This window comes from Durio zibethinus, chromosome 12 (assembly GCF_047325235.1).
Source record: "Durio zibethinus cultivar Kanyao isolate XHJ-2024 chromosome 12, ASM4732523v1, whole genome shotgun sequence".
Classification (NCBI taxonomy): Eukaryota; Viridiplantae; Streptophyta; class Magnoliopsida; order Malvales; family Malvaceae; genus Durio; species Durio zibethinus.
This window is the reverse complement of record NC_143173.1, coordinates 10,910,907-10,938,393: the sequence shown is the minus strand read 5'-3', so window position 1 is coordinate 10,938,393 and position 27,487 is coordinate 10,910,907. Positions and strand designations below refer to the sequence as shown.

Below are 27,487 nucleotides of genomic sequence, written 5' to 3'. Positions count from 1 at the left end.
TCTAATTTTCTTCTTGAGGCATGTGTTGGAACTGGATCTCTTTAAATTGGTTTATCAGTCCAATAATGTATTTTTGGTATAAAATTAGCTTCAGGTTTTTTGTTTCCCATTCACCTTATAACTGATAAATTACCAGTGTTGAATCTCTTAAAACTTTCAAAAGTTTGGTTTTTCTTTTGAAGACCATATGCAATCCCAATATGCATGCTTCATATTATGCTATACTGTTGGTGTAGTAAAAAGATAATCTTGTAGTGTTGGAGAAATATTTTCCATTAAGAGATATCAGTATAGCTTTAATGTCATGCTCTAAAGCATTTGATGCCCCATCAAAAAATATTTTTCATGTAATATCTTCAGGTTTTGAAGGGAATTAGATATCTTTTTCATATTTAAAGCAGTGAAAGTTTTAAAAAAAAATTAATTCTCTAAAGTCAAGATCAATTAATAAGATTATGCAAACAATATATATATATATATTCAAGCATGCATAGTGTCGACTAAAGGTGTTACCTTGAATGTTGGAAATCACTTGGTTCAATTTGGTGATTTTTGAAATAGATTATAAGCTAAAAAATTGTCCAAGTGTTCAGCCTCTAATTGTGATCCAAGAGAACTCTTGTGAAAGAATATTCTCTAAGGTTTGTTGAACTCAAAGCCACATTATAACTAGTAAGTATTCTCAAGACCTTTCATATTTTCTTGAGTGAAGCTTCTTTTTCTTATTACTGGATGCAAGAGGGGGCGGCTTGAAGTTCTTTCTACAAATGATGCACTCGGTCATGTTAGGTTTAATACATTGAATGCAAATTTTCACAGTTAACCATATGCTAGCCAAATGTACCAAAAAAGTGATTTTTTCTCTTGTTTTTCTTTCTTATATTTTTTGGTCATACCAAAATCAAATTGAGTTCAACTTAATTTGTCCTAATTTTAATCTTTTACAATTACCCTATTATGTGTTCTTTACAATGTTGGCAATAAATACAAGTATTGTAAGCCTTGGTATTCAGTTGTGGATGAAACAAACTTTTTATCTTCATCACCAATTCTCCAATTAGTCAATCTTATGTTTATAGATCATAATCAATATTAGTTTCATTGTCATGACCCCCAATTGCTAAAGAAAAGTCAATATGGCTTGACAACCTATCCATGGATGGTCTTAGTGTATAATTAATATTCTTTTCATCATATAGTATCTTGGTTTGCACATTGAGTATAGTTTAGTGTTTACTCAATGTTGTTCAACTATGTTAAGTCGTGTCTTTGACATGAATTCACAAATAAGTTTAAAACAATTCTAAAATCTTATTTTACTTTGGCCAAAGATTTCTTAAGTTAATTCAATCAAAACTAGTTGAGATATTCTTTTGATCACATAAGGTGATGAATCCTATCTTGATTACCTCGTGAATCTTCATATGCCTAATGTTATACCCAATAATACTCCACTAGAGCATTCTTAGTTAGAACCATAAGTTAAAGTATAATATTCGTCATACAAGATCATAAGTAATCTTAAGTCAAAGAATCACTTATACAACCATCACATGAGAATGCAGCTACAGACACTATGTGAACTGTCATATAGCATTTTCATATCGAGTTATGTTCAATGAACTTGTTCTTATAACAAGCACTCACATGTTAGCTTAAGTTTATCTAAACTTTAACCTATGAGATTGGTTGCTTGCTTCATAATGAAGAGCATAACCATGTGCTAGTCTCAACAGCTTTTGTCAATGTCTTATTATTGATAAAGCATCAACTAGGAACAATTTTGAAACATATAGCTTTTATGTAATGTTGATCTCATAATTACAATTTTATTGTAATTTTCTTGCAAAGCTTTATTTATATTCTAACAAATTTATCATATAAGCATCAATATTGAAATATATGTATTCAAACTCAATGATAAAGATAGCTTTTATAAGATATCAAATATCAAAGTACTACAAATATGACAATATCTTAACCAAAATATGATTTAACTTAAAGGACAAATACCAATAGGTTTTTCCTTTTCTATTTATAGTATAGCCATCATATCCTCATCTAGCAGTTCAAATTGTATTGGCTTGTAATCATCAACAGCCCTATCAGCTAGAAAATTGGCTATGATACTTCTTTTGATAGCCTTTTTATCTATATATACAATATCATATTCAAAGAATATGACTTTTCACCTTGCTATTTTTTTTTTATAAAGATAGTTTTTCAAATATGTACTTGAGGGGATCTAATTTTGACATTAAGTAGATTGTATGATACAGCATGTATTGCTTGAGCTGGTAAGTAGTTGATGCCAAAGAACAACACATCTTCTCAAGTTAGGAATACTTAACTTTATAATCAGTAAATTTTCTGCTTAGGTAATGAATGGCTTGTTCTTTCTTGCCTGTTTCATCTATTTGCCCTAATACACATCCCATAAAGGCTTCATTCATGGTTAAGTACAATATTAAAGGTTTTCTTGCCATAAAGGCACTAGCAATGATGAATTCATCAAATATTCTTTAATTTTGTTGAAGGCATCCTATCATTTTTCATTCCATTCTCTGGGATCATATTTTTTCAACAGCTTGAAGATGGGTTCGTATTTTACTGTGAGCTAAGATATGAATTGTGCAATGTAATTTAATCTCCCCAAGAAAGTCCTTACTTTTTTTTTTTGTCTCCTAAAGGGAGTTAGCTTTGTAATTATTTGAATTTTTTCAAGATCTACCTTAGTTCCTCTCTCGCTAACCACAAATCGCAATAACTTTCTAATTTCACCCCAAAGTGCACTTGGTCGTATTCAATTTGAGTTGATATTTGCAGAGTCTTTCGAAGAGTTTTGTAAGGTTCTCTACATGATCTTCACCTTTTCAAGACTTCACAATTATATCATCAACATAAACTTTTATTTCTTGGTGCATTATATTATGAAACTGGGTGACCATAGCTTTCTGATAGGTTGCATCGACATTCTTTAATTCAAATGGCATAACCTAATGATAGAATGTTTTCCCACATTGTCACAAATATAGTTTTCTTCATATCTTTTTTTACCATCTTGATTTGATTATATCCAGAAAACCCGTCCATGAAGGAAAATAGTAAATGCTTTGTCATGTTGCCAACTAGAATATCAATATGAGGCAATGAAAAATTATTTTTAGGGCTGGCCTTATTTAGATCCCTATAGTCCACACACATTCACTTTTCCATCATTTTTTAGTATTGGAACTACATTAGCAACCCATTCTGGATATCTAGCCACAACTAGAAAGCTAGCGTCAACCTGTTTCTTAACTTTTTTTGATTTTTAATGCCATTTTCGGTTTCATACATCTTTGCTTCTGTTGTACTAGTTTACAATCTGGGATTAGTGTCAATTTATGCTTTACAATATCCGTGTCAAACCCTGGCATATCCAGGTATGATCATGTAAACACGTTCATATATTCTCTGAGCAATTCCTCCAATCTTCATATTTCTTCTTGTGGAAGAGATGTACTTATCCTTATCTCCTTTTCATTCTCATCATTCTCCAAATTAATCAAATATACAAGCTCCTGATGAGATTTTATTATTTTCTCTTCTTGCTTAACCAATCTTATCAATTTAGGAGGTAAGATGCAATCTTCTAAATCTTCATCATCAGGCCCATTAACTTGAACAAAATTCCCAAAACTAAACTCGAAATAATCGTAATGATCATCTATGATGTTTAGTATTTGGAAACCTAAAAACTAGTAAGATTGCAAGAATATAGATAGAAATTTTGGTAAAGAATGAAAAACATATTGGCAAAAATAAAAAAATGTTAAAAAGAAGTGGGTGGAAATGGAAAAGATTATGTGATGAAGAATGTGTTACATTTAACATTTTACTAATGATGCTGAAAAAATAAGTGCATACAAACTATCTGCATGCCTTTGGGCAAAGGTAATTGGATTTGGTTCAAGGATAAATATTGCAAACAAATTGGTCTTAATTATTCAACTACTAGAAGAAAATATAAAAATCTTTTCCTCTGTTGTCATCATTTCATCCATTTCATTTAACTTTAAATTTATTCGAAAAGGCCACCTCAACTTCTTTTGTTGTCATTCTTGCCTCTTGACACTCATGGGTAGACATACTCTCTTAAACGAAAAGTGTTAGAAAGGTGTAGAAACTCTATTCTTCCCCTATTCATCTCCTGTCTTTTAAGGTAGGCCATTTTTTTTCCTTTTTCTTTTATATTGCTCTATTTTTATTAATAGTTGGCTTGTATCCCAATCCAAACCTTTTTTGCTCTCCACAATCTCTGACATTTTTTTTCATTCCTTATAGTGTCGACCCCAAACCTAGACCAGGCTGTCGTTCTTTTCCTATCATCTATTTAACCATCATTTTAGTAGTTTTTGATAAATGAAGCGTAGGTTTAACTGAGCCTTTTCCTATATATGTGGTGTTAACAACCTCAAAGGCATAAAAAGAGCACTCAAGTGCTTCTTCTACCACTTCCACGTAAAGGGTTGTTAAGGTTTTGGTGACCAACAAGTCATCTTCTCTAGCGACAGACTTTTCTTTCATCAATCATAAACTTTACTTTCTAATGCAAAGATGATGGCACAGCCTTAGTGGTATGAATTTGTGGTCTCCTTTACAAACTACTATAGGATGGTGAAATATCCATGACTTGGAATTCAACATTAAATATGCATAGTTGTAGTGGAATTTCTATATCTCTAATCATTTCATTCCTTGACCCATTAAAGCCTCTAACTATCATGTGACTATTTTTCATGAATGAAGGATCAGCTGGTAACTTAAAGAGCGTGATCATTGGCATTACATTAATGGATGACCTATTATCAATCAATACTTTTACCATGGGGTGGCTCTTACGCTTTATTGTAATATGTAAAGCCTTCACGCTTTTTTACCCTTTCGATGGAATCTCATCATCATTAAAGGCAATGTAGTTCGAAGCCACTATACTTCCTACTAGATGGTTTACTTTTTTCATAAAAATGTCATAATCTACATATGCCTGATTTAGTACCCTTAATAATGCATTCTTGTGGGGCTTATAGTTTAACAACAGAGATAACAATAAAATTTTGGTTAGCATCTTGTTGAGTTGATCCACCACACTATATTCATTGTTCCTAATGATTTTCAAAAGTTCATAAGCTTTTTTCTATCACCGACCTCTTGTATTGTACTATCAAGGGCATTACAATAGGGATTTGTTCTTCATTTCTATTTCTTTGCACTTTCCTTCCTTTTTCTCTTCTCACTTGATTTGGCACCTTAAGAGTATAAATTCAACCACTTCGGGTAATTTCTCAAACACTAGATATATTAGTAGCATCCCTAAGATAAAGTCATATTTTTAAGAGATTGTCTTATCATCCTTGTAAGGAAAAACACTGGGTGTATATACAATGACAGGTACTTAAGAATAGGGAGTAGACTTGCTTGCTATCGATTCTAGCTCATCATAGAAAATGATTCAAGGTTTGGGGATAAACAACCCATCAAATCCTTGACTTGCTATCATGCTAACTTCATTTTTTTATCACTATAGAATTTAACGATTCTAGTATCCATCAATCCTTAAACTATTTGTTTGAACTCTTCATAATCCTACATTAAATGACTTTTTGTCATTCCATGATATTTGCAAATCTAATCAAATCCCAAACGGTTGTCATCAATCTTAGAAACCATTGTTTAGATCATATCCACTTTGACCTAACAGTCATATACCAATTCCAAAGGAGTTTTCACCTCCTATCCACCTCTTGACTCTTTTACCCTTCTCTATCACATTGGTTGTACCCTTAGCATGGTTGGGCAATAGGTTTCCTCCAATTTTGGGCCTTGTACGAGTATTGAAATTTAATCATCCATCCTTTACCAAAGCTTGCACTCTATACTTCAAAGTAGTGCAATATTTTAAAGAATGGCCCACAACACCAAAATGAGATTCATATCGGGCGTTAGGGTTGTACTATTAAAGGTACGATGATTTAAGATGTTTGATGGAGATTAGGGCTATTCGATGGCACTTCAAGAGTTATGGGTAAAGATCAATATAAGACATAGAAATTATGTTGATGGGAGTTCTTTCTTAATTGGTGTAAGGATTTTTCTATTCGAGGGTGGGATTCTTGGTGGGGAAAAAGGTCACATAATTGGGGTAAGAGTGAATTAGGTGCTTAAGGTCGGAAGTTAGGTTGGTATATTAGTGGTGGTGGTGGTGGTATATATAGGTATGGTGTTTGAGATACTTGGTTGGCAAATGGGTAGTAAGGTGTGTATGTGGGATATAGATGGTAAGGAATAAATGGTGGGCTAAAAACTATCATTTCATGGGTTTCAAATTCTTTTTTTTCTTATTTTTGGGGTTTGTTTAGTGCTTAAGGCTTATTGACCATCAATTCTGCCATTTTTTATAGCATTCTTGATTATTTCACCCGATATTACCCACTAACTTGTCATAGTAAGGGCCCTTCAAACTACTAAAAAATAGAATAGTGGTTTTTTTTTGTCAATGGTAGTTGGACCTGTACAGCTATATCTTTTCACTTATATGCATATTCCTTAAAAGTTTTGGTTATCTTTTTCTTCATATTCTGTAATGACAACTTATCTGGTATTATATCTTCAACATGCTTGTATTTTGCTATGAAGGTCTTAGCTAGATCCTTTCAAGAATGTATCTTGCTACAATTTAGTTAGACATACCACCTTGCAGCAGATTCGATAAAACTGTCTTAAAAATATGTATCAATATCTTGTCATTGTGTGTATAGCCAATCATCTTCCAGTATAACATTGTGATATGTGTAGAGGGATCGTTCCATCATATTTCTAGAAATCTAAAACTTTGAACTTTGATTGAATTATCAGATCAAACACTAAGCTTAATTCTTGGGCATTCATATTTCCATACATATCATATCTTTCTATGGCTTTCAATCTTTCTTTCAACAGATCACATTTGTTCTTCAGTTTCATACTTTCCACTGGATCATATACCCTTTTTAGCTTTTTTTGCTCTTTCAGATGATTGAGTTTGGCATGGTAATGGGATCAAATAGAGTGGATCCAGGATTGATATTCACTTGAACTGGTGATGGCCTAATGGAGGTACCAGCATATTGTTGATGAGTGACTAGTGGTGCTTGAGTAACATACGAATAAAGATATGTAAACCTAGCATACATTGGTTCTTCCATTATGGTTTCTTCCCTCATTTCATGCATTTCAACAATGCCATTTCCTTTAACCAGATAAGCCAACATCTGTTTCAACTCTTCTATTTATTTATCCATTTTCTATTAAATTCTACAAATTGTCTCTCTAATCTCTTTTTAGGCCCTTTTCATTTTGTCTATTTGACTGACATGTTCATTTTTCACGGCTCTTGTACAAGCTTGAGTGTTGTAAGTGCACAAAACCAACTGATCTTGTTTCTTGAGACGTGTTATCCTTGAACCTGTTATTGATTCCTAAAAGTCAGAAACACATAATATGAATTATATTATTGGCCTTAAGAGATAGTTCTTATATTTAAATAAGACCTTTAATAATAACTCTTTGCTTCGAATTTTTGAGGAAAGTATACTTACAATCACCATGCCTTATCCTTTGCTAGGATGAAAAACAATGAATTCAGACAAATGATGTATGTTACGCTAGTTAGTTTCATTATTATTGTTGAAAAGATGTAAGAAGATGCTTAAATTTCTTCCTATATTTAGGCAAGGTTATTTAAAGGCATTCTCTCCTTTTCAAAAAAATTTGAGGAAAGCATATTTACAATTATCATTCATTTTTGATTGGCACCTTTAAGCATACTTTTAAATATGAGCAGGGATACTCATTTCAAGCTACTTTAAATCAATAGAAGTTTTCATTCATTCTAACAATTTTAAGTTTTATACATCATGAACTGTCTTATAACTAGGGCCATAAAAATGCTAAACTTGCTTGTACTATCCTTTTGCTTCCTTCAAAAAAATCTAACAGAAGCTAATTATGACTCCTAGTAGGGATGGCTTTTGCCTTAAAGCTTTCGCCTTTTCCATCATCACCTCACCCTACCTGACTGCCTTTCGAATTTGAGTACTAAGGAGGTCAATATACAATTGTTCCCCTGATTTTTAGTTTTCCAATGCTTGCGGGCTTCGATTTCTTAGTTGCAAACTCATTTCCATTCAAGTTTCCTTTCTTGCTATTCTCAATGTAGGTGAGCAATGTAATCCTTATTTTCCTATAACTGCATCTTATCGCCTTGATTTCTATTCCAAGTCTATCTTTTTCCCATTAAGTATCTAGGCACCTCTTTTTTTCACATCTCAACTCTTCTTTCATTTTTTCATTCTCTTCTTGGTTCTTACTTAATTCCCTTTTGTTTGCTGCGAGGACTTTGTGTGAATCTTTCTTTTCTCGAACTATCACAGTGATTTTGTCCTTATTATCCCAAGCCTTATGCCTCCAAAAACAAACTTCTTCCCGAAGCTATTCTATATTATCCTAGCACTTACTTTCTTTTACCTTCCTTTAATTAAGCCCTTAGCTTTTGGTTTTCCAAGTGTAACTTTTTGAAGTCATTCTGAGCCAAATCTCTTTCTTTTGTTATCTTTTCTAACATATCCTTTTGCATTCCTACCTTATACTTTAGCTAACCTATTTCCTCTTATAGTCTTTAATTTTCTTTCTTCAACTTTTCCTTTTTGGCCTAGAACTCCCTTTTAACAATCTCTAATTTTGACAATGGTGGCTTAGCCTATGGGTTTACTAGCTGTACTATCTCTTGATCTGTTGGCAGCACCAAATCATTGATTAGCTTAGCTTTCCAAACTTGGTATCTTAGAGTCACATCATTTGTATTTTCTCCCAATTCTAACCTAAATGTATGCCTCCAAGCTTTGCATGACTTTAGCCATGCAGCCCTCTGTGCCCTAGTCAAACTCTACCTAATTCAATCCTTGAATCATTGGAATAAATTGCTGGGACCTATATTGTCATCTAATTATCAATGACGCATAATTGATGGCTATTTAAATATCAGGCAATGGAACCCAAGATTGATCTCTACAACTGTATAGAATAGAAACTTGAGGCATCCATGGTGCTTTCCAAGTCACCCCATTTCTTTCTAAGCATCGAAAGAAAATCATTCACTGTTTCTTTGAAAAATTCCTAGGCTATTATTTTGCTTTGAACTTGATTATTGGTGCTAAGGATTTCATATAAATCAACAACGGAGCTCAATCAATACTTCAAAAACAGCTTTGAATCCAAACATACAATAGCTAAATACAACATATCATTCTTTCTTCTCATTTCCTTTGGCAATAGTTCAAGGATCTAATGGTTTCCTCCAAAATTGTCAATTAAGGGTTAATCTTTTGTTCATACTGCACAAAGAAATCCACCACAAAGGCCTCTATATATCCTAGGGCTCTTGAAAAAAATCACCAAACCATAAATAGCCAAAGCAAACATATCCATAATTGGATTTTGATCCGAACTCTGAAGCATGACATCTTGTAATAAAGTCCATGATACCTTTTCACCAGACCCTTTTTTCTTCTCAATCATTTGAACTTAATCCCTTATTATCTTTAACAACTTTTTCTTATACCCAGCCAACTTCTATGCTTTCCAATATACTCTATCAGGCTTGAGGAGCTCTAAGCTTAACATGGTAGAGTTTTCTTCTATGGTAAGTGTCATGTCTTCTTTATTGAACGTGAAGCACCAGTATGCTGGATTCCAAAACCTTATAACGGCTTTAAGCATTTGATCACTAGGTTTTAATAGTACCAAAAGAGCAATATCTCCATACTTTATTGTGAAGGTTGACTTTCTTTTCGGACTCTAATGATTCCAAATACTTTCTAAATCTATCATGTCATTTCTTTTTAAATCCAAATATACCAACTTTGGCAATTTCAAGACATACCCATCTATCAAACAATCCCTCTTTATCTGTTGCATGTTTTCTAACTAATCCTTCGCTTCCTAAAATGTCTTGCTTGTTGAAGACCCTACTTGAAACTCTTGAGATACCATGAGAGCCTTTATCGACAAATTATCTAAAACATATATCCCTGGTGTTTTATTTTAAAGAATGGTTCATGTAGCAAACAAACAAAGAAAACATGAAAAACATTAAAAACATTAGTACGAAAAAACTAAAAGAATGCAATGCAAAAAAGATAAATTAACAAGCAATTTCTTTTATTACTTTTGTAGTGATTTGGAATGATTTTTTTATTTTTTTATTGTTGTTTTTTTTCTTTCTCTTTTCGTTTTTTTTTTCTTTTGCTTTGTTTTTCTTTGTTGTCATTTTTAATGATTTCCTATGTCTTTTATTAAGAGCAATAAATCTAGAATTATCAAATTAACAGCAACACGAAAACGAGAAAGGTAATAAGTGTTCCTTCAGTGACTTAATCGAGGTAATTTCTATAAAGAGGATATGGCATGGTTCTACCTAAAGCTGGCTTCCTAAAGTTCATTATATGTAGGGTTAAGGAACTGATGTATCAAAGGTTCTCAAATTGTTCCACACATCATCATCCATCATAAACTATTGTGATACCCCAATCTTCACCCATTACAGGTACAAATAAAAATGGTTCAATTTGAGTGAGAGTGTTTCATTAGTCATTACGAAGGTTCACATCTCATGAGAGCATACTTAACTTAATGCCTTCTAATTAGGCTTAAATTTCGAGTATAGAGTTTATGCATGCAAAATGTGAGTGTGTGCAAAGGAACATATAAACCTTTCACATTTTCTTAAAAATACCTCTATCCTAGATGCCTCATAAATATAAAAACAAAATAAAGAAAATATATAATAAATGACATAATTAAAATATGCATGGATTCACAGGATTAAAATATCCATGAAATGTAAAACAAACACATACTCTTTTTTTTTTTTGCATTTTTTTGCCTTTTTTAAAAAAAAATTTTCTTGATTTTTTTTCTTTTTTTTTGGGAAAATAGAAAATTTAAAATTAATGAATTAAGATTAAACACTAATTAAGATAATTAAACCCAATTTAAGGATAATATGCAATCAATATTTAGCTTGACTCTTTAAAAATATATCTCCAATGGAGTCGACAAGCTGTTGTCATGTCTCAAGACCTAGGGTGGGTGATGCAAAAGCTGTACAAATGGGGAAATTTGAAAAACAAGGGTTAAAAGATTTTTGATGAAAATCAAAATAAAGAGTTGTCATCAATTTTTTTTAGTGTATGATTGGTCACAAAAAAAATTTGTCTTTATAATGAATTATTTAAAACGAGTTTAAAGTTTTATAAAAAGAATAAATTTATGATCTACGAAATTAAAATTTAAGTCTAAAAATTAGTTATGGATGACAAAAAGTTAGCATTCCCACAACACTTGTCGAATATGATACCAATTGATTGCATATTATTATTAAAATTTGGTTAAAACTGTCTTATTTTCCTTAGTGTTTAATGTTTAAAAGTAATTCTTTTTCATTTTTTCTTTTTTTAATAAAACAAATCAAATTTTGAAAAAAAAAAAAATTGAAATTTTTTGGATAAAAATGAAAACAATTTAAATATCAAAACGTTTCTTTTACTCTTCTACAATTAGGTATAGTTTTAAAAATATTTCTACTTTAAAGATTTTCAAATTATCTTACAAAACTAAGATAACATCTCTTATAAATAATAATCATCGAGAGTTTTCCTATAATTAGTCCACATATCGATAATGATACTTACTTGAAATATTGTCTTATTTTAAAACATTTTTACTTTGAAACCATATTTTTGAAATCATATGTATGAAATGCATGAACATAATAACATGAGTACATAACACTATAATATGAATGACAAAGTATGAATGCATGACAAAATAAAAATACATGTGATGACAAGGTAAAATGGAATTCAAATGCATAATTAGTTTTTGGGTTTGAGGGATAGTTTTTTATTTGTTTTGGGGTCTAGGTTAGGGTTTAGGGTTTAGTTTGGGATTAGGGTTTGGTTTGGGATTTGGGTTTTAAGGTTTAAGGTCTAGGGTTTAGAGTTTATGATTTAAGGTTTAAAGTTTAGGGTTTCATGAGAATTTAGGTTTTCATAGAAATGGGCATGTAATAAAAGCAAATTAAAAAAATGACATTAATGAATGCATGTGCCAAAAGCATGTCATGGGGGAAATAATTACAAAACAAGGTATTTACAAAACTAAATCACAATCAAGACATACATGTAAAAACAAGAAAAAAAATGGATCAAACATAACAAACTTTTAAAATTTGTTTGAATGTTTCATCATTTGTTAATCATTTAAACCCAACCAAATACCTTCAAAACTTAACAAAATCAATCATCAAAACAATTTTTTTTTTCATTGAAAATTTTGTTCAAACACATTAAAAACTTGCTAAGCATCATAAAAACACAATCTAATACACGAATCAATGCAACCATTATCCATAAAACAAAAAGAGAAGTTTAGCCAACCAAGATCCACCATGGTTGAACCTTTCGTATCATTTCATAATAACATTTTCACCTTATTCAAGCCAAACATGCTTCATTTACCTTCCAAATCATCACATAAGAACATATTCACCATAAGAGGAAATTTACCAAACATGAAACAAGCTAAAATAACAACGAACATATGAACAACTAGAGCTTGAGCCTAACATCATTATATATCATCAACCAAGCAAAATTTAAACTAGTCATTTAACCTTTGTAAGCAACATTTAAATGCAAATAAGACCTTAACAAGTGCCAATAGGTGGTTCGGCCATGGTCTATGAGGTTTGGCCAAACCTCCAACTTGGTTTTGCCAAACCTCCAACTTAGTTTTTAATGGTGGATTGTTTTGTTTTTTGTTTGTTTTCTAGCTTCACTCCAACTATTTGATTAGTTGGGTGAAATTTGATTCAAACTTTGAACAAGAAAATGAACTAGAATCCTTCAAGAATAACAACAAAGAAATGAATGAAACAAAATGAAAATACAATGAAAAATGTGATGAGGATGCATGAAATGCAAAGATGGATGTTGAAAAATTATACTTTCAAGCAAGCAAAGCACTAAAATTTTTTTCTTCTTTTTCCTTCACCTTTTTTTTTCTTTCTCTCATCTGTTTTCTCACGAACTTTCCTCTAGTTTTTCAATGCAAAAAAATCTCTCCTGCTCCAGAAGAAGTTGGAAAAAATATCCCATGCAATTGAATCTTGGCCTTAGGATCAAAAGTTCATCCAAGGGCCAAAATTTTCTATTATTTTGGTTTCAATGAGTCAACTTTAACTATTGGATCCAGATTCCTAATATGATCTAATGGCCTAGATTGCTTACTGCAAAGATTGGATTTTTACAGTCATTAAACCAATTGAAAAGATCATTTTGGCCATAATACAAAGTTTTCAATCTTTAGGTCATTTCCCTAGAAATAATGCTCTCATGTTTACTTTTACCATTTTAAAAGCACTAAAAATCATAAAATAATGTGTAGGGCTGTGCAGAAATCGAGTTTAACCGAAAAAAATTGATCAAAAAATCGATATATAGGTTAAATCGATCTTGGTTTTTTCAGTTATATATATTAAATCGATTAGGATTTCGATTAAATCGATTTAGGAGGTCGGTTTTTTGTTTCAAGATTATGAACCAAATTGACTGAAAAAATTGATTAAATTTTATTAAAATAATTTATATTTTTATTAATATAATTTTAATATTCTTTTAGTTCTTTTGTCTTTTACATTTGCTAAAAGATTCTCATCACTTGTTCACCTTCACCCACCTAATCCCATATGCCAAACCCAGACTGCTAAACACCTATTTAGGCTGTAATTAGTTAAGATATTTGTTGTTGCTTGTTAAATGTTGTTTGAGAATTAGACTTTATGGATTGTAATTTGCTATATATTGTATGTGTTGTGTAATTCATATAGTTCATAAACATAAGCTTCATAAAATCTAAACATAAACTTCATAAACACAAGCTTCAGACACTATAAATTTAGTCTCAAGCACTAAATCAATAAGTAATACACAATACACAGTAAGTCTACATATCAAATAACATCAGTGAGCAACACATAGCTTTATAAAGTTTAAGTCAATGAGCAATACATAAGCTCTAAGTCATTGACACACAAGCTCTATATCAATGAACAATACATTAATCCTAAATAATTACTATAATTTTTTTGGAATATTGAAGGCGTCATAAAAATATATGAAGGAATTATTGAAGAAGTTTTTGACTAAAAATACCTTCAATAACACCATTAAAATATATTTTTTTTAGTTATTCAAAGTATTTTTGGCAAAAAAATACCTTGAGTAAACATGTTATAAAAATTTATGAGTGAATTATTGAAGGTATTTTTGGTTAGAAACCCCTTCAATAACCTCATTCAATATTTTTTTTTGAGATTATTCAAGGTATTTTTGACGAAAAACTCATTAAGTAGTCACGTCATAAAAATTTATAAGGGGATTATTGAAGTGGTTTTTGGCTAGAAACGCCTTCAACAACCCCATTAAAATTTTTTTTCAAGATTATTCAAGGCATTTTTGGTCAAAAACGTATTGAGTAATTACCTCATAAAAATTTATGAAGGGAATATTGAATGTGTTTTTAGCTAAAAATACCTTTAATAACCCCATTAAATTTTTTTTTCAGAATTATTCAAGGTGTTTTTTGCCAAAAATACCTTGAGTAATCACCTTATAAGAATTTATGAAGGAATTATTGAAAACATTTTGGCCAGAAACGCCTTCAATAATCCTATTAAAAAAAATTTTCATGACTATTCAAGGCATTAAAAAATGCCTTGAGTAATCACCTTATAAAAATTATAAGAGGATTATTGAAGGCGTTTTTGGCTAGAAATCAAAATCGATTATATCGAAAAAAATCAACCAAAACTGACAAGATTAAATTGATTCGATTTTCTCAATTTTTTTTTGATTATTTGGTTGGTTCAGTTTTATTTATAGATTAATTTGGGTAAATTGATTTTTGAATTTTTTGAACCAAATTAACTGAACCGACTGTTTAGTCCTAATAGTATGAAATTAAGATTTGAAAATTTTCTTAAAAATTCGACCTCGAAAAAGTTAAATTATGAAATTACCCATAAAGTGTATTTTGATAATTTTTCACCTCTTGAGGTATTGTTATAGTTTTGAATGCATTAAAAATCATTAAATATTTTTAAAAAATGATATGAAAAGTTTCATAAAAACTCGACCTCAGAAGGTCAAATTATGAAATTACTTCTAAGAGATATTTTGATAATTTCACATCTCTAAGGATACAATCAAGGTTTTCAAAATTTTAAAACTCATAAAATACTATCAAATCATGAGCCAGAGTGTTATGCGGAATTCCAACCTTAAGAAGGTCAAAGTATAAAAATACCTCTAAGGGTATTTTTGAATTTTACACCTCTCAAGTTATGATCTAGGTTTTTAATATATAAAAAATCATTAGAAAATCTACAATTGTGATATGAAAGTTTTCTCGAAAATTCGACTTCAAAGTACAATTAAACTTTTTTGTGCTTTAAAAATCACAAATTTCAATTTGGAACATGATTGATTCTAATTGGGTTGTGGGCTTTGAAGGTTAACCAAAGTTCTATTCGTTTTGACCAATTTTGACTTTGCTCAACTTAGTTTGATTAGATTTAACCAAAGTTAACTTTGGGACATTTTGATCAAATTGGTCCCAATTTTTATTTTAAAAACTTGTCAAAATTAAAAAAATGTTGGATTTGAACCGGGTCGAAAATTAAAGCATTTCATAAATGGTCGAATTTTGTCCAGACAAAATTTGGTGTCTACAACCTTCACTTGTCTAATTTCTTAAATTATGTGATACTTTTAAGTATAATGGTGTTTTCAGATGATGCAATTAGACTAAAACTTTTTTCTTTTTCTCTCAAGAACAAGGTAAAGAGTTGGTTAACTTCATTGCCATTTGGATCAATCACAACCTGAGAAGATTTGGTGCAAAAGTTTCTCGTAAAATTTTTTTTCACCTGCCAAGACTACCAAGTTGAGAAATGAAATAACAATCTTTATGCAAGTGGATGGTGAGAATATTGGGAAAAATTCGATGAGCTATTAAGTGTCCACATCATGGTTTTTCCCAATAGCTACAAATTCATATATTTTACAATGGTCTCACTTCATCCATGAGAACTATCTTGAATTTGGCTACTAAAAGAGCCATTATGAGTAAGATCATTAAGGAAACACATGAACTGATAGAAGAGATGGCAACCAACAATTATCAATAGGGTATGAAAAGATAAGTTCATAGAAAAACTCCTAGTGTGTATGAACTTGATGCCTTTACTTCCATTAACTCCTTATTATCAAACCTGACTAAAAAGATTAAAGCCTTTGGAACTCTATCCCAAACCACCCATGTTAATGCCAAACAAAACCTTTTTGTGTCTTGTGAAATCTATGATAAATCCCATAATAGTAAAAGATGCGAATTTAGAATAGAAATTGTCTAGTATGGCTAATAGTCCAAGCTTACTTATAACCCAATAATACCTATAACCCAAGCTGGTGAAACCACCATAACTTTTCTTGAAACCAACCTAACCACCAAGCCACTAACCAAAATAACAATTTTCGCCCAAACCCATAACCATATAACCCACATCAGGAAATGAAAAATAGAATTGAAGAGATGTTAACCCAACTGATGCAGCTAATAATGTAGCTATCTAAAGCCAGGCTATATCAATAAAAAACCTTAAGAACCAAATAGGTCAACTTGATCAAGCCATAGCTAATCAACCCTTAGGAACCTTACTTAATAACACTAAGTCAAACCCTAAGAAGCAAGGTAAGAAAGCATGTAACGTCGTATACTCCTATGGTGAAGATGGTATGTACGATTTTGATGATGATAATATTATGGATGAGCTTATGGCGGTTAACTTGCCTAGCTCTTTTAAGTAACCTGAGGTAGATGTTATTGGAAAAGATAATGTTATAAATGGTGAAGAGCTATTGAGATTTGGTAGGGAAGTTCTAGACAATTATGATCAAATGGCTTTAGAAGGCCCTTAGAGTATTGAACAATATATTGAGATGGAAGACAATATTGAAATTGAAGAAGATTTTGAGGAGTATATTCCAGAGAAGGATCTTGAAGAGTTTATTAAAGGTTCAATTAAAAAAAAAGAGATGTTGCAAGTGGGAAGAGTACTTCTTGAGAGTATTCAACTTGAGGCTAAGGAAATTCAAGTGCAAGAAGAAGAAAATCATAAAGTTAAAAGGTTGAGAATGATTCCAAGAATGTCCATTCGATGACAAACCTTTGAAGTAGCACCACCAATACCTAGGCCTTTACTAAAAGTGTTACTCAAAGAGTTGAAGAATTCCACGTTTATGGGAGATTGTAGTCTTGCACTTAAACAACTTCTTTTAAAAAAGCAAAAAGATCGTGGAAGTTTCACTATCTCTAGTAAAATTGATCATTTAAAATTTGATGAAACTTTTTTTGATCATAAATCTAGTATAAATTTAAAGGCCATGAATGTTTTCATGTAGCTAGGATATGGTGTATTGAAATCATTAACTTTCACTATTAAGTTTGCTAATAGATCTGCTAAGAAACCACAAGGAATGTTGGAGAATGTTTTGATAAAAGTAAAAAAAAAAATGCTTTTCCTATGGATTTTGTAGTATTAGATATAGAGGATAATGAAGCCCCATGGTTGTTAGTTAGACCTTTTCTATTGACATCTAAACCTTTAATTGATGTATATAATTATGATCTTACCCTGAGATTTAAGGACAAGAGAATACAATTTATAACTGGTGGATATAGTGTCTTTAGAGATGAGAAGGATGTTCATGCAATAACAAGAGTTAAGGAAAAGGATAAACCTAGGGAGTTGAACTTGATTTCTAAACCTCCTAACCCATTGTCGCAAGTCCATTTAGCAAAAACCTTAAATCATAGCCTTTGCAAGCCCAAACTTGAAACTTTAGAGAGTTATGAAGGTGCCTACCATTGATTCAAGTCTAGCTTATGTCATTCTTGCAAGGAGAATGAGTACACCTCCTAGATCTAGCTTAGTTTATGTAATACCATAAAGAAGAATGCAACAAGGTATAACTCCTTAAAGGGATGAGGCAATTTTTAGATTTTAGGAATGGTCAAGTTTGACCAAAATTAGCATTGTTTGACAAGCAACCCAAGTTTTACTTTAATGGTTTATGCATTTGTTTTCTTTGTTCTTAGTTTATTTTAGGATAGGTAAATTTTGATTCTTTTGTGTTTGTGAGTTTTGTTTTAGGGATGAAAGTGATGCAAGGAGATGCCTCATTCAAGATTTAGTCTTGAAGCCAAATTTGGTGAGTATTTCTTTTTCCTAGTGCTTAAATATTTTGTTTTGTAATTTTGCTTGATGTAAATGTGAAGGAAAAAGAATGCTTTTGAACTAAACTTGTTTTCAAATTGTTACGCTAGTTGCTTTGTTTTCAAGCGAAATTGGCATGCTATAGTCTTTATTATGCAAACCTAGTTAATGTTATATGAATTGTTCAAGAATGACTTATGTATGATATGAGAAAAAGTATAAATGTAGTGAAGCATAAAATAAGTACTTAAGAAAACTTTTTGGTTCAATATGATTATTGTGTGTATGTTTTTAGTCTTCATTGATGAGATGCAATAAATTTATGAAAATTTTGTGGATGTTAAATTGCATAGAGATTTAAAGTAAGAATGTTACTTTAGAATTTACCTAATCAATCCTTAAGCCAAAATTTTAGATTATATTTGACTCAAGAGATGATTTTAACATTCTTTGGACAGTTTAGGGCTTTTCAAGCCTACCTTTTATAAAGCATCTTTAGTACCTTGATATTTGAGCCTCTTATATTATTTTTTTCTTTGTTTATTTAGACATAATAAAAAGCCAAAGCTTTTTTCTTTGAAATTGTCCCTTCTTATTATTTTACCTAACTCAATGTGCTTATACATGTTTTGGACAACTTATTGTATTTAGGAGGAATGAAGGCACAAGGAAATCAAAAAGAAAGAGAAAAGTTTGGCAAAAGCAAAAACAAAAGCCAAAATGGTAAAGCCAAATAATGGCTTATATATATATATATATATATATATATATAAGATGCCTCAAATTCTTGAAAGTTTAAAGCTCTCAAATTTTTTATCTTTAGTCCAAGAATTCAAGAAAGTAAGCAAAAGGGTTTATGACCCAAGCCTTACATTACAAGTCTTAAAGACCTTTTGATCTTGAGTCAAATCTAATTTTAGTTGAGAGAAAAAAGGAAAGTAAACATATGAAGTATATTCTATCTTGGAATTGATTGGTGATGATATATTTTGCAATTTTTTTGCTTAAATTACATGTATGGATTAGAGATGGAATAATTGTATATGCATGAAGATTGTATGAGACTGAAAGCTTACTTTTTGAATGAGTTTCTTGTGGATCTATGTTTGTAATTATCTTGATATTATGCTATAAGGCAAGATCAAAAATTTGTGCAATTGCTAGTTTTGTGTACTTGGATATTGATTTTTAGTATTGTTGATTTAAGAGTGTTTTGCTTTAAGACAAGCACATATTAAAGTGTGGGGTGTGATAACACTTAAATATATAGAGATTTACAAGTTTAATTTGGTTGAAAATTTTTAAATTTTGATTGAATTTGGTGTTTTTATTTTTTATTTTCTTGATCTATAGGTTTTTCTACTTAAAGTTGAACTTTTATTCATTTTCATGCAAGAAATCATGCAAGATTTAAACAAGCTTCATTCTTATAATATTCAGCCAAGCATGTAAGAATGTAACTGAATTCTACTTGAGGTAGGATTTCCAAATTTGACTAGAAATAAAAATCCTAATGGTACTTGGACTTTCAAATGGATTCAATTTTCCCATATTGAATAGGACTTCTTCCTAAACATATGTTATTTGAAGAGTTTTATACAAGCCAAAGGAGTTTTTGTTCATCAATGATTATTTGATCAACCATTTAAAAAGTTTTATTTCAAGGAATATGCAAGATTAATTTCAAGAGTTTGGATTAAAAACAAATACATGGTCTTGGAATTCAAGCATAGCCAAAACTTATCAAGATTTCATGATCAAAATGTGTGCCATTCAAGATCAACGTCCAAGATGAGTTTCAAAGAGGCATGATCGGCTAAGACTTTCCAAGATTGAAGAATCCTATGTTTGGCGAATGCTAATAGATCAAGATAGCTCTCATCTTTTGGTGTTTCGATAGAATTGAACTTGTAAGCTTTATGCTTACCCCATGGTCAAAACTCACATCTGTAAATAGGGAGGCTAGTTTTTGTATTTCACATCCCATTCCAGTCCATTCTTTTTCTATCTTTTCTTTAGTTTTTTAATTTTCTTTTTAGTTTCTTTGTATTAGGCTAAAGTGACAGATTAGCCATTACAAGAACACATATTTTCTCAAATTCTTTTCAATACAAATTTTCTTTTGTTTTCAAGACTAAGTTCTTTCAAAGTAATCTTTAGTTTTTCAAGTTCTTTTCTTTCTTAACAAACATTCGACCATCATTCTTTTCCCATACAAGCATTCGATTTTATGCAATCTTTGTTTTCATGCTTGTGTTCTATTCGATAATTTCAATTCTTTCTTTTATTTAAGTTGCAATCTTTGATTCTTAGATTTAGTTAGATTCAGCCTAATCCAAGATTTCCAAAGTGACAGTTAGATAGTGAGATCTTGGCCTAAATTGTTCTTTATATGTTCTTGTTTGTTTTTATTTGCAAATCATATCAAGTTTTCATTAGTTTAGATATAAGGAGTGTAGTTGTCGACTTTGGTAATTGAAATCTACCCAACAAATCAATTCTATAATCCTTGTGGGATGATACTCTACTTTCATCTCTATTATTACTGGATTACAATCTATGCACTTGTAAGCATTATAAAAAATAGCAACCACATGCTATCCTTATATTTTTGTAAAGATGATCAAATTTGTAAAGTTTAAAAATTAATTCCTTTCTTTTACTTTTTAATTTTCAAAAATTGAATCTTTTTTATATTTCTTTTTAAAACAAATTAATTAATTTTTTTTAAACAAAAACAATTTATTTTTGGATTAATATGAGAAAGTCTTAAGTATCAAAATATTTCCTCCACCCTCCTATATTTAGGAAGAGCTTCAAAAACACTCCTAACTTAAGGGTTTTCAAATTGTCCTACAAAAATCGAAATAATACTTCATATAAATGATAACCATTGAAAGTCTCTCGATTTTAGGCTAGATCTCAAAAATTATTTTTATTTGAGATATTATCTTATTTTAAAACATTTTTCTAAAAATGAAAACCTTATTTATAAAGAATATGAATGGTATGCATGAACATAACAATAATATAAATGTATGTGTGATAATTAAACATGAATAACAAAATATAAATACATGACAATTTAAGAATGCATATAACAATAAAGTAAAATGTGATGTAAATGCATGAAGGGGATCAAATAGTGGTTTTAGGGTTTGGGAATTGGTTTGGGTTTTTAGGGCTTAAGGTTGGTTTATGGTTTGGGATAGGTTTAAAGATTAGGTTTGGGTTTATGTTAGGGTTTAGGGTTTGGGGTTTTAGCTTTGGGGTTTAGGTTTATGGTTTAGTTTAAGGGTTTGGGGTTTTGAGTTTAAGGTTTAGGATTTAGGGTTTAAGTTTACGGTTTTTGATTTAGGGTTTAGGGTTTGGTTTTTGGTTTAGGGTTTGTACGGAGAATGCATGTAATAAAATAATAGAAGCCATTGATAAAAAATGCAACCTTCAATGCATGAGTATGGATGGATGCAGAAAATCAAGACTTAGGCATTTTTACAAATATATTACAAACTAAATATGCATGCAACAATATAATAAAAATGGATCAAACACCAAGGGTTCCAAGGCTAAAGAGGTTTGGCCAAACCATTTTTCATGCCTCATTATTATGGCCAAACAAAAAGGGAAATGTCTCCACCATTTTTGTTTTAAATCAAACACATGCAAACAAAGTAAAATCTAACAAAATGTTCACTAACTCAATACTTTTATTCATTGAAAACTTCGTCAAACGCATAGAGAATATAAGGAAATGATCAAGAACACAAGCAATCAAACATGAAATGATCAACATTTGGTTATAAACACAAGCTTGGGAGTTTCAGCCAAGCAATGGGGGATGCTTGGTTGAATGCTCCCCATGGCATTTCCAAACTCATGTAATCCTTCATGTAGCTAAAACATGCATCAAACATTCAACAAACTCACTTATGATGGCATTTTATTACTAAAAAATTTTCATCAAACATATAGTTAACTACCTAAAAAGAAAACCATAGAAACACAAATTCTAGCTAAACACCTCATGTAAACTACTAAAATAATCAATCATCATGCAAATAACATATAGTATAATATTTAAATTATCCAAATATATTTTTCAAGGGAAGGAAAAACATAAAGGAACAACCAAATGAGGTTCAACAATGGAGGAATGGAGGCATGGAGGCATGGCCTACCCTCTCTTAAGCTTTAATAATAGTGGATTGTTACTTTTGTTTGATCCTTTTGGTTTTAAACCAAAACTATTGATTAGTTGGTTGAATTTTTTTCAAGCTTGGCGTTAGAGGCAAACAACTATGGAGAAACTTGTTCTCACTTAAAAAAAAAAAGAAAAAATCAAAGGAAAATAATGTGAAAAGTTATGGAAATTGATATGAAATGTAATGAAGAATAAGTAGAAATTATACCCTTCACGAGCTTTCCCAATTTTTTCTTTTTTTTTCTCCATTTTCTCCTCCTTTTTATGCCACTTCCTTGGTTGCCTCATCCTATTTCCAACCCTAAAAGATGAATATAAAGCGCATGCAAAGGCATGCTAACCTTTGATCAACTTTTTATCCAAGGGCCACTAAAATCCTCCAAGTTTATTTTTCAAGCAATTATCTTTCACCTTTATATCAAGGCCTTTAAGTGATCAATGGTTCATGATGAATCCAGCACAAAATGAGGTTTTGGTGCAGTTGCAACCATTAAAAAGATCATTTTACCCTTTTTAAAAATTTGACCTTTTGTGTAATTTTTTAGGAAAACCATAATCCCTTTTTCATTGTTGTGATTTAAACGCACCAAATATCATAACATAATATGAAATTTTAATATGAAACTTTTTATGAAAAATCGACCTTGGGAGGGTCAGATTCAAAAATACTCCTAAAATGTATTTTGATAATTTCATACCTTTTTTATGTAAGATTAAGGTTTTTAATGCATAAAAAATTATGAAATAATTTCACAACACAATCTACAGCGTTTCATGAAAAAACGACCTCGAAAAGGTTGAATTACAAAAATACCCCTAAATGGCATTTCAATAACTTCACACCTTTTAATGTGAGATCAAGGTTTTTAATGCACTGAAAATCATTAAATAATATAAAACCATGATTTTGAGCTTTTTGTGAAAAACCAACCTTGGAAAGGTTGAATTACGAAAATACCACGAAATGACATTTTAATAATTTTACACCTATCAAGGTAAGATCTAGGTTTTTAATATAGCAAAATCATCAAACAATTTCAAAACATGACGCAAAAGTTTTCATAAAAAACCAACTTTGAGAGAGTCAAATTACAAAAATATCTTTGAAGGGTATTTCAATAATTTTACCCTTTCAAAGTGCAATCGAGGTTTTTAGTGCTTTAAAATCACAAATTTCAATCCCTAGCCTTGTTAATCCTATTTAGTTGTGAAATTTAAAGGTTCACCCAACTTCGATATGATTTAATCGATTTTGACTAAATTTGATCAAGTTTGATTTTATTTGACTAAATTTGACCTTAGAGCATTTAGATCAAATTAGTTCTAAATTTGATTTTGAAAACTTGTCAAAGTTAAAAAAATGTTGGATTCAAATTGGATCGGGTTTTAAAGACTTTACAACTGGTTAGATTTTATCCCAATAAATTAGGTATCTACAAAGATGCTACACAAGTTAGGATGTTGAATAAGGATATCAAAAACATCGGATAATTTGGCTCTTTTCTAATTTTACCCCTTGATATGGGTGAATGATAACTTTGGGAAATGGAATTGAAAAGTATCTTTGTGAAGGAATTTAAGTGGCGATATGTTTGAAGCTGTAGTATAATTTTGACACATATCAAATTATCAAAATTCAAAATCTTTAAGACAATACCTGATACTATTTTTCAAATAATTTCCATAAAAGGTTTTGCAAATTAAAAAAGTTATTTTTTATTGCCTAGATGGAAATCATTAACTTTGAATCTTACCATGGTTGGGTAGAAGTAAGGTTTATGAAATTTAAACTTCTTTGCCTTTAGGGGAAGCTGTCGTTGCCAAGTGAATTGCACATAGATATACTTATTTTTATTATTGATTTTTAAATAAATTGTTTTTTGAAACTCATTCAAGGAATTAGAATTTTATATACAAATTGGATGACTATTGTTAATATTTATAATAGAAAATTACATATGAATAAATGTAAAGTATAAAATTTTAAATGCAAATAATTGAAATGTAATTTTACTATAAAATAGTATTTGTTGTATTGTGCATTGCACATGAATATACTTATTTTTATTATTTGTTTTGAAATAAATTCATTGATGAAAGTCATTCAAGGAATTATAATTTTTATATATAAATTGGATGAATATTATTTTTAGTTATAATAAAAAAATATATAAATATAAATGTTTTTAAAGTATAAAATTTGAAATGTAAATAATGTAATATTGTAATATTATATTAATTTATAAATGACTTTATACTTTAGAATTTTAAAAAAATTTAATAAAAGCCATTCAATAGAATAATAATTCTTATTTACAAATTAAATAAATTATGTTAATATTTATAATAAAAATATTTAAAATGACAATCATTCAATGCAATTACAATTCTTGTTTAAAAATTAAATAATTTATTAATATTTATAATAAAAAATTTAAAATAACAATTTTAAAATATAATGAACAAATATATCTATTTTCATTAATGAAAAAGTTTTTCAACCTCCATAAATATATTAAATGATGCATTTCAATTTGTGCAACAATTCTTTATGCACTATATATATAAATATATATAGTTAATTAAAACACTTTAACATTTGTAAAATTAAGTAAAGGCAATCATAAGTTTTACACTTTTTGATAATTATTTGTAGGAATAATATTTTAAGAATCAACCATTAGCTTAAATGTTGGGATATAGATTCAGATCTCAAAAGATTTGGTATGAGATAAGTTTGAGATTTTTTTCAATATTAGTTAAATATTGTTTGATGGAGAAAAAAACTTGCAAAAAAAAATTACAAGAAAAGAAATTCTTGATAGGCAAGTTAGTATACTTATAAATAATGAGAGTCTTAACAAGGTTAAGTGTGAGAGAAGGATGTAAAAAGTTATATGATTTTATAAGGTATACACCCTATAAGACTAGAAGAGATTGAGAAGTTCATATGGGTGTGTATATTTGAATGTTTGGTGTGAGAATACTTCATAAGACTAAAAGGGATTGAAAGGGTCTTTAGGTATTATGATTGTTATGTTTGTAAGTGAATTAGAGGAGAATGAGATGATCCATATGGGTATGGGTGAATGTTTGGATCAGGATCATCAACGATCAGTTTGGGATCAAGATTGTATGTTTTTAACTATTTATAACTAGTGAATCTTTTGTCTTATCCGTGAATGAAGGATAGCCGAATGCTAAATGATGTTATTTTGTTGTCTCCTGTATTGATGATTTACTTTTTGATACTACTTTCATTGGCTTGGATGTCTAATTGATTGGGGGCTTTTTGTGCCTAACAACTAGACTAGAGCTATATTTGAAGCAAATGTGGATAGGATACCTAACAATTGATATCAGAGTGAAAGTTTGAGATGTGAAAAAAGAGAAACTTGGAAGAGCTCTATTGAAGGAAGGAGTTTGAATTCATGTTTTGAAAGATCAGTTTGGGATTGAGACTGTATTTTTGTGATAGCACCTAAATATATAGTGATTTTGTATATCAAAATGAATGCAAAAATTTAGATTTTGGTTGATTTTTTGTGCCTTAATACTAATTTTGTGATTTTTAGGGTTTAAAGCCTATGGATGAGGAAAACATGCAATCCATGCATAAAGGTGCATATTCAGCCATACAAGATCAAGGATTAGCTGAACCTCATTAGTTCAAGGCCATTCAACCATGTAGCCAAAGAGGAATTTTACATGTACATTAACTCTCAAGTTCCAAATATCCCTTGAACTTGCTTTCTTATGTGAAAGGCTATATGTAGCACAAGATCACCTCAAGAAAGGTAAGCTGGCTCAATTATGCTTAATGCAATCTAAGGTAAAAGGAGCCATAAGCCAAAAGGATTGATGTATGTGGATCTGTTGGTTGTGAGCAAGAAAGTGAATGCTTTGATGGACACAGAAACTTCATATTTGTTCATATTTGGTGATGGAGCCTAGAAATTTGGCTTCAAGGTGCATAAAGGGATTGGTACCATAAAGATAGTCAACTCTAAGGAGGTCCTAACCATTGGAGTGGCATATAGGGTTAAGTTATAACTTAAAGATTATAAGGGCAAAGAGACCATTGAGATAATAGCCTTAGATGATTATGATTCTGTGGTTGGTTTAGAATTTCTTATTCGGATTAATGCCCTATTATGTCTTTTGCCAATGGCATTTGCATTCTGGATGCATGATGCCAATGTCTTATACTAATAAGATACAAATCCAAGCCTAGGACCAATGTGTTATCGGCCATTCAATTTTCCAAGGTGGTGAGCAAGAATGAAGACACCTTCTTGGTTGCCCTAAAGTATGATAAGCCTAAAAGCCAGAATTCGACACCCCCTTAGAAGTGCTAGAGGTGCTGGAGGCTTTTAGCAATATGATGCCCATGTAGTTGCCTAAGAGGTTACCACCCAAGAGAGGTGGACCATAAAATCAAGGTGGTGTTGAGGTTAAACCATCAGCCAAAGCCTCTTATTGAATGTCACCCCTAGAGTTGAAGGAGTTAAGAAAGTAGCTTAGAGAGCTAATCGATGTTAGTTATATCAGGCCATCCAAGGCCTTATATGGTGCTCCAGTTCTGTTATAATACAAGCAAGATAGGTCCTTATGGTTATGTATCGACTATCGAGCATTGAACAAGCTGATCATTAAGAATAAGTATCCTATCCCCTTCATTATCGACTTGTTCAACCAACTTAGAGGCACAAAGTGGTTTACCAACCTGGATTTGCAGTTAGGGTATTACTAGGTCAGGATCGTAGAGAGAAATGAGCCCAAAACCACCTATGTCACCCATTATGGCTTTTACAAGTTTTTGGTCATGCCATTCAGACTCACTAATGCACTGGTAACATTTTACAATC

The 27,487-nt window shown here is 30.6% G+C and overlaps 1 long non-coding RNA gene across 7 annotated transcripts in view; it reads left to right on the top strand.

Annotated features, from left to right (window-relative positions):
- LOC111297293 (uncharacterized) overlaps window positions 1-27,487 on the top strand; it is a 57,692-nt gene that overhangs the window by 24,631 nt on the left and 5,574 nt on the right. For 2 of the 7 annotated variants that reach the window (XR_002691085.2, XR_002691082.2), the window contains exons 6-7: window positions 18,356-18,413; window positions 19,070-19,500. The exons of 1 other annotated variant lie outside the window; for it this stretch is intronic. This is a non-coding gene — a long non-coding RNA (uncharacterized LOC111297293). 4 more of the 7 variants (XR_016325864.1, XR_016325865.1, XR_002691086.2 and 1 more) reach the window with 4 other exon arrangements.